The sequence below is a fragment of the Carassius carassius genome, chromosome 30 (assembly GCF_963082965.1).
Source record: "Carassius carassius chromosome 30, fCarCar2.1, whole genome shotgun sequence".
Taxonomy (NCBI): domain Eukaryota; kingdom Metazoa; phylum Chordata; class Actinopteri; order Cypriniformes; family Cyprinidae; genus Carassius; species Carassius carassius.
The window spans coordinates 8,621,131-8,630,308 of record NC_081784.1 but is presented as its reverse complement, the minus strand read 5'-3'; positions in this window follow the sequence as shown (position 1 = coordinate 8,630,308).

The window sequence follows — 9,178 nt, the reverse complement described above, 5'->3', positions numbered from 1 at the left end:
AGTTGGTCGCCACTGAAACTATGGTCATTACCGCTAAATTGTCCAACTCTGAATTGTTGAAAAATATAGAGGGTTGTTTGTCTTATCTCCCACACTCCCAGCGTATGGAGGTTGTTTCATTGATTCACAAATTCTCTTCTCTCTTTACAGATAGTCCTACCCAGACCAACGTTCTGTTTCATGATATCGAAATTTTTAAATCTACACAAATTAGGCAGCATCCATATCATGTAAATCCCAGGAAGAGAGAAGAGATGAGGAGTGAAGTAGATTATCTGATAAAACATGGACTGGCCGTGCCCAGCTCGAGTCCATGGAGTTCACCGTGTATCCTAGTGCCAAAGCCTGATGGTTCGAGTAGATTCTGTACTGATTACAGAAAAGTGAACAGTGTCACCAAACCAGATTCTTTCCCGTTACCTAGAATGGAGGATTGTATAGATCGCGTTGGTGCCGCCCCCTTTGTAACCAAGTTAGATCTATTAAAGGGTTACTGGCAAGTGCCACTTACACAGCGTGCCTCCGATATCTCCGCATTTGCAACACCAGATAACTTCCTACAATATACCGTAATGGCCTTTGGAATGTGAAACGCTCCCGCAACCTTTCAGAGGTTGATGCAGAAGGTATTGTCTGGTGTGGAAAATTGCGATGCATATCTGGATGATGTGGTCATTTATTCCCGTACATGGAGTGATCACCTGAAAATGCTACGTGAAGTGTTTGCTCGTTTCGAAGAGGCATCATTAACTGTAAACTTAAAAAAATGTGAATTCGGAAAAGCAGTGGTTACTTACCTAGGAAAACAGGTCGGACATGGACAGGTGCGTCCTGGTAATGCTAAAGTTGAAGCGATTATAAATTTCCCTATACCCAAGAGTAAAAGTGAGTTGCGCCGTTTCCTCGGTATGGTTGGTTATTACCGAGGGTTTTGCAAAAATTTCTCCTCCGTTGTGTCCCCTCTGACAGATCTATTAAATGGGTCCAAAGCTTTTATTTGGAGTCATGAATGTGATGTCGCCTTTAATGCTGCTAAAGACCTCCTGTGTAGTGCTCCAGTCCTTTCTGCCCCTGACTTTTCGCGACCATTCAAACTGGAGGTGGATGCCAGTGGGTTGGGAGCAGGGGCAGTTTTATTGCAAGAAAGTGAAGCTGGAATAGACCACCCTGTGTGTTATTATTCAAGAATATTTTCTAATACACAGCAACATTACAGCACCATTGAAAAAGAGAACTTAGCGTTACTACTTGCCCTTCAGCACTTTGAGGTGTATGTCGGTGGTAGTTCGCTACCTTTAACTGTTTATACAGACCACAACCCCTTAGTCTTCCTTCTGCGCATGGCCAACACTAATCAAAGGCTAATGCGGTGGTCTTTGATGGTTCAGGGTTTCAACATTGATATACGCCACAAGAAGGGTAAAGAAAATGTTATTGCTGATGCCCTTTCTAGGGTGTAAGAGGTTTTGTTGATGTTTTTGTCAAAATGGGATTTTGACTTTTATGGGTGGGGGTGTTATGATGAGACGTATTGTGTATGGTCTCTTTCTCTCTCTCTCTCTCTCTCTCTCTCTCTCTCTCTTTTCTCTCTCTCGCTTTGTCACTCATGCAGGTTGCACCTCCCTAATTGAACGTGTCGAGAACGTGCAACGTGGTTGGTCAACCTGGAACTGCGCGTCTTTCGCCTCTGGGACATAACAGAGGCCATACCAAGTGCTCTCCACAGCTATTTATTTGTTTTACCTTGATTCCTCTCTGAGGATTTTGTATATACAGCAACAAACTCCTTATTGAGGGTAAACTGCAAAACAAGCTGTTTAAAATCATAAAAAGTTTAATATCACACAATCACATAGACTGCATGCTTGTAATAGCACTGGCTTGTACCAAGTGAGGGTAATTAAATGTGTAAACCACATGCAGAGGCATAACAAAGATAAAGGAGACACCAGCATCAGTGAGTAATTGATAACTGCAGCCATGCATCAGGAGAGAATCGTGAGCAGTCACAGCAAACAAACAGTCAATCCAGGGGACAGAAAATATATTAAAATTGGATCCTTGACTCATATGGGAGATGGAAGGAACCATTAAATTTTCATTTTACCTATAGAAATTGCATTTCGTTTACCTCTGACAGTCTGAGCCCAGTAACTATGTGGCACCCCAATGATTTTTCCTGGTTTATGTAAGCTCACAGAGGCAGCTGCAGCTGGTGGAAGGCAGAGATTTTATTTGACAAATAAAGTATGCTAGCACTACAGTTTATATGCGATGCAAATACCATAACCGCCCCAAGTTATCATTCTTCAGTGACCTTTGGGCATTGTTGATATTGAAACACAGATCATGAATGTTTAATGGGAAAAAGGGACTAATGAGAGACCTGAGATGACACTAACTCAAAGCCACAGGGTTAAAAGGACAAGCGGCTTAATCAACCCTGCCAGCAGAACACAGGGAGAGGACATCACACATGAGCAAAGGTGTAAGTGGCACACTTTGATAATGCTTTTGCATATTCACACGCTTACACAGACCACATAATGTTTACCTACAAACACACAGCTTTGCTAGAGCTAGAGATAAGGCACATCCTGGAGAGAAGTAAATGGTAAACATTCAGGATGAATGTTTCAATCCTCTCAGGCAATATTTTCCTCTCTTGGCTTTGAGGCTCCTAGTCATGAACTAAATCTCAAGGTTAGGTTAGCAAACCTGGCAACCTGGAATATTTGTTAATTTTTGTCAACTAGTCCTAGGTTTTTTGCCTGATCAGAACCAAACCAGTGCAGAAAGATTCAATAATTATCTAAAAAAAAAATTAAACTTTTGATTTTCCATTGTGAGGGTATGCCAAAACATTCATAAGGGCAGAGCCCCTTTTACTAAAATGCCTTTAACTCTTGAATGGAAAGAGATATTTTCACCAAACTCTGAAGACTTATGGAAGAGCTCAATCTGAGGTCACAGAAGAAGAAGAAGAAGAAAAAAAAAACCCTTGGTGGTGTTATAACAGGGAAAAACCATAAAAACTGCTATACACCTGTCTGACTGACTTGAAAACTGGTATGCTGTGTCTTTGTCAAAAGTGCCACAAAGGTCATATGAGGACTCAAAAATACGTGTATCTCAAAAAACACAGGTACTATCAGCCAATGAATTCTGAGCACCTATTAGACAAGATTAACAGAAGCCAATCGGAATGAAATTCGGTGAGCATGTTCAATACATGGCCGTAGAGGTCTGTAAGAATTTTGAAAGAAATCGGCCACTAGCTGAGATTTAAGCCAATGTAATCACGTGGTGTTTCACACATCCACACAATATTTATACCATTTGAAAGATCTCCTGATTCTCCTCATACTGAGTAACTTTGCCTCAAGAACCACTGTTCAAAAGAACAGCATTTATTTGAAATAATTTTTGTAACAATGTGATAATCTTTACGATCACTTTTTATCAATTTAATTCAGTGTGGGATTGAAAGTATTATAAAAAAAAAAAATAATATAAATGACCCAACATTTATTCTTAATGTATTAATTATAATGTATTATTTTACTTACCTATAAGACCCTTAATGGTTTAGCTCCTGCGTACCTAACTAGTCTTCTACCACACTACAATCCCTCACGCTCCCTAAGGTCACAAAAGCTGGGCTTTTGGTAGTACCTAGGATAGCAAAGTCCAATAAAGGAGGTAGAGCTTTTTCGCATTTTGCTCCCAAACTCTGGAATAGTCTTCTTGTTAATGTTCGGGGTTCAGACACACACTCTCTGTTTAAATCTAGATTAAAGACACATCTCTTTGGCCAAGCATTCAAATAATGCATCTCATAATCTTGGACTGCAGTTATATCTGATCAAATGTGAATTATTATTCTTTAGCTTAGGTTAAACAAATGAATTTCACTTGATTTGAACAGCAGCCACGCTAATTATGTCTCTATTGTTTCTCTGTTTTCACAAGCTTCAGTCTGGATCTAGAACACCTGAGGAGAGATTATGCCAACCCTGAAACAACATACAGAACTAACAAATATTGATATAAGTTTGATTGCATCATAATAATTGCTGTTAATAGTGTTCGTCGTCTGTTTGATTAATTCTTTAATTTATTTTTCTGTATATTTCTGCCATATGCACCACTGATAAGCTACTACAAATTATTATAGAAACATACATTTTCTGTAAAGCTGCTTTGCAATGATTTGTATCGTAAATAGCGCTATACAAATAAAATTGAATTGAATTTAATCGAATATTTTATCTCATAAAATAATTTTTTTTTTTTTCAGAAAATTATTCTCTTCCATTATTCTCTTAGTAGGGTAGTTTAAACCTAACACACACACACACACACACACACACACACAAACAAACATATATGCAAATGCATTGGCAACAACACCTTATTCATTTTCAGCTAAATCGGTCATTTTCAGCTAAAGTCTACAACAAGTCATCCTTAGAATTCCAGACAAATCTTATACAGTATATATCATCCAACTAGATTAAATTACTTTGGTGATAAAAAATCACAACAATAACATTCTGTTTATCATTAGACACCAAATGTGTAAGTATGCCAGATATAAAAAACACTTGCACATGATCAAAAAAGTAAAATGTAATGACAGAACAGACAGATGACAGATACAACAACAGACATTCTGAGCAGATTAAAGCCGCTATATGCAGTAAAAACTAAATTGATCCAGAACCAATGAGTTTCACATTGAAATTCAGCCCTTAGTCTCAGATGGGAGTAAATGTCTTTTCCCCAGCTGCACCTGACAGCAAGTCTCAGTTCTGTTTATGTGCTTCAGCTCCCATTACAGTCCTGCACCGGTTGCCATCAAAACAAATCTCCAATTTTGCAAGTGGGATTCAGACCTCCATCAAAACAATTGCCTGTCATGTGGAACAACAGTTGGGGATGTTGCATTTGATGAGGCGATCAGTCCACTGATCCCGTTGCATATTAGCAGATCCTAATGACTCTTTGCATCAGAAAGAACTGTTCAGCACACTGACTGCACATTCTCACCAATGGCTGGTAAAAAGTAATTTTTCTTTACATAGATTAAGATACATTTATATTAAAATAAATATTTGTTTAGACAGCTCAAAGCTTACTTTATAAAACAGGATTTAGTGATTATATTTAGTGAAAAGAGAAAGGAAGAACCCACTGCACTGAAACCTGGCCATTTATAATTCAAAGTCTCTTCCATAGCAGAGTGACTCAACTCTGAAATTAGTTTCTTCAGTAGATCAAATAATAGAATTATGTGCATGTCGACCTCTGTCTTAAATACAGCTTTCAAAACATATTAATCAGGCAATCAGAGAAGGTCAGCACTCTGCAAGGAACAAGTCACGGGGAGCAAACAGACAACTCTACATCACTGTCATTAGATGCACTTGGATATTATTCTGCAAGTGATCTACTTGAATTAAATTTTAAATAGGTGACGCACTACTGAGCTGCATCGCCAGACACGTAACATAAAGTAATCTCACACAATCATTGAAACCTATGAAGACGCATTGTGCAGTCCACAGTGGGGAAAAAATAATTGTAGCATCAAGTGCTTGGACAGAGGCAGATTGTTTTATGACTTTACATGTGTATCCTAGCAACCTGGCCCCTTATGTTTGCTCTGCATGGATGGCCTGTAGTTCATGTCACCATTAAAGATTGAGGTGAACATAAAGGAGATAAAACGTGGTGCTGTAACAATTTACCCCAAAGTAAAAGCAAAATGATTTAATTCATAACAGGTTGAACAATGAAACAGATTGGTGCTTTCTATGGGGGGCCATACAAGCCATAATTCATTCTGGCACTCTCACACACATACATTCTCCATTCACATACATACATTTCTACTCAAACACACATATATTCTCCTTTCACATACATACATTTCTACTCTCACACACATATATTCTCCTTTCACATACATACATTTTACTCTCACACACATACACTCTCCTTACACATACATACATTTCTACTCTCACACACATATATTCTCCTTTCACATACATACATTTCTACTCTCACACACATATATTCTCCTTTCACATACATACATTTCTACTCTCACACACATACACTCTCCTTACACATACATACATTTCTACTCTCACACACTTACATTCTCCTTTCAAATACATATATTCTTGCTTTACACACATAAATTCTCCTTACACATACATAATTTTTTTTTTGCTTTCACACACATGCAGTCTCCTTTTACATATTTATATATTTCTACCTTTTTTGGTATCCATTACTTCCTGTATAAGCAGGAAGTCACTCTCAGACCAGAAATACATGAGCAAAACCTGCTCAGCTCTTCCTCACAATTTTACAGTTATGCTATTTTCTTTTAAAGTCATCCTGTTTTCTTTTCAAGTACATATTTTACGTTTTTATTTTTAACAAATCATTATGTAACCTACGTGTTCTACAGATCTGTGTACAAGTTCTAAGACACTGATTTTGATCGTATTAACAGGGCTTAACGCTAAAGACATTTTGTACTGGTCCGGTTCGGCCAGTGGTTTAATTTTTTCTTTACTTGCCCTGGCAAAATTTTTACGGGACTTGCCACAATCAATCAATCAATCAATCAATCAATAAGACTAATTGTTTTCATTGTTGACTGTAACATTGTATTGTAATAAATAATAACCACTTTGCACAAATAGGTACAATAGTTCAAAGATAAATGAAATGAAATAAACCATGCTTTTTCAGGTCTTTCAGGTAGTCCTAACAATTCCAGTTAAGGATGCACTGATCAGGATTTTATTTATTTTACAATCAAATGAGCCGATTCCCATTCTCGTTGCCAATTTATTTAGTTCTTTTTTTTTTTTTTTTTTTTTTTTTACATTTATTAAATGTTTATTTTGCTCTGTTACTGGCCAAACTAACATTGAGCAAACAAACAAACAAACAAAAAAATATATGCAACACAAAGCAAGTGCACAAAACAAAAACATCAGATTGGCTGAATTAATTTTTCATTATTATTATTAGTTTTATTTCCTTAATTATATGTGTGTCTGCACTATGTTTGTAATTTCTGTACTGGAAGCTCCTGACGAAATTTCTTCTGTGTGTAAACACTTGGCAATAAAGCTCTTTCTGATTCTGATGAAAATGCTAATTCAATCTCTGACAACAGGTGGCGCTTATAGATCACTATTCTAGCACTGAGTTATTGCTGCAAGCAGAGCTGCAACTGAAAAAAAATAATTAAATAAGTAAATGAAAATCTAAAAATAAATAAACCGCAATGAGTCTTGAGTTATTTAAATAATTTAAAAATATCGCTGTCCCTAACTTGCAACCTCCCACTTTATTCACTTCCTAAATTAAATGAAAAAAAAAAAAAAAAAAACCTTGGACGCTTATAATACATCTATCTGGCAACACGACTGAGGCTGAGCTCGCGTCCTCAATCACAACTCGCTCAAAGGACGAGGCCATGTAACCTTTTCACAATAATAATATTTATTTATTTTTTAAAACCCAGATAGCTTGCTGAAATACATCTGCGGCTTCCTCATCTACCTCAGCCATGCTGATCAAGACCTGTCACGCTGAGCCTGATCGCGCCTAACCTGCCTTCCGTTTCAACTAGAGTTGTGACGTTCGCGAACGAACCGATTCTTTTGAACGGCTCATAAACATGAACGATGGGAGCCGAGTCGCGGCTGGAGGGGAGCCGTTCTTTCTGTCGTTCTTTTTTCCTATGCGTATTTCACACAGATGCACACAAATGAGCTCCTCCGCGAGACAGAACAGTTATAGGGGGAGGGGCGCACCCAGCGCAGGCCAACCCTTTATAGCGTGATGATATTAGTTATTAGTTGTGCATGTTCATTGCAGCCCACTTTGTTATTGTTCATTGACTTGAAGGGGCTGATGTCCTATTTGCAAAGTTTACAGTAGTAATAGTATGTAGTATGTAGACATTTCCATTTTATTTATTCTAATTTTATCTACTTTAAATATTTTTTGTTTTCTATCAAAATGTTCTTGTGTGATAACAATGTTCTTGTGTGAAAGTGTTTGTAGTAAAAGCTGTTTTGCACAGAAATTCATTGCAGCCGGCTTTGTTTTTGATGTTTATTTGAGTAGGTATTGTATGAATAACATAAGTCAACGTAGCTTTACACACACACACACACACACACACACACACACACACACACACACACACACACACACACACACACACACACACACACACACACACACACACACACACACATTTTGTACTAAAGGTAAATCCAAAATAGTGATGTCACTGTCTAAGCAGAGGGATTTGTGCAATCCTATGGAATATAGTCCACACATGACAAATGAGGTAATAATCAATATTTCAGAATAATTCAAACTCAGATATTGGTGTGTGATATCTGAGTTTTAATTATTTGGCTAAAAATCTCACCTCATCATTCCTCCCAGTGATTATTTCCAGGATAAACTGAGATGCCCCCAAGCTGGCTTCTTAAAACTGACTAAATATTTAAAAAGAGCCAAAAGAGCCGTTCTTTTGAACGGCTCTTTGAAAGGAACGGATCGCGAAGATCCGGATCCCCTCAAAGAGCCATAAATCCCATCACTAGTTTCAACTAAACGCCTTCCGTTTCCACTATACTCCTTCCGTTTCAACTAAACGCCTTCCGTTTCCACTATACTCTCTCTCGCACATACATACATACTTCTCTTACATACATCTATATATGTATGTGTGTATATGTATGTGAAAGGAGAATGTATGTGTGTGAGAGTAGAAATACATGTATAAGGAGAATGTATGAGTTTGAAAGCAAAATTTGTAAGGAGAATGTGTGTGCGTGAAAGCAAAAATATATGCATATGAAAGGAGAATGTAAGTGTGTGTAAGAGTAGAAATGTATGCATGTGTAAGAAGAATGAAAGTGTGTGAAAGAAAAAATATATGTATCTGAAAGGAGAATGTAAGTGTGTGTAAGAGTAGAAATGTATGCATGTGTAAGAAGAATGAAAGTGTGTGAAAGAAAAAACATATGTATCTGAAAGGAGAATGTAAGTGTGTGAAAGCAAGAATATATGTATGTGAAAGGAGAATGAAAGCGTGTAAGAGTGCCAGAATGAATTAAGTCTT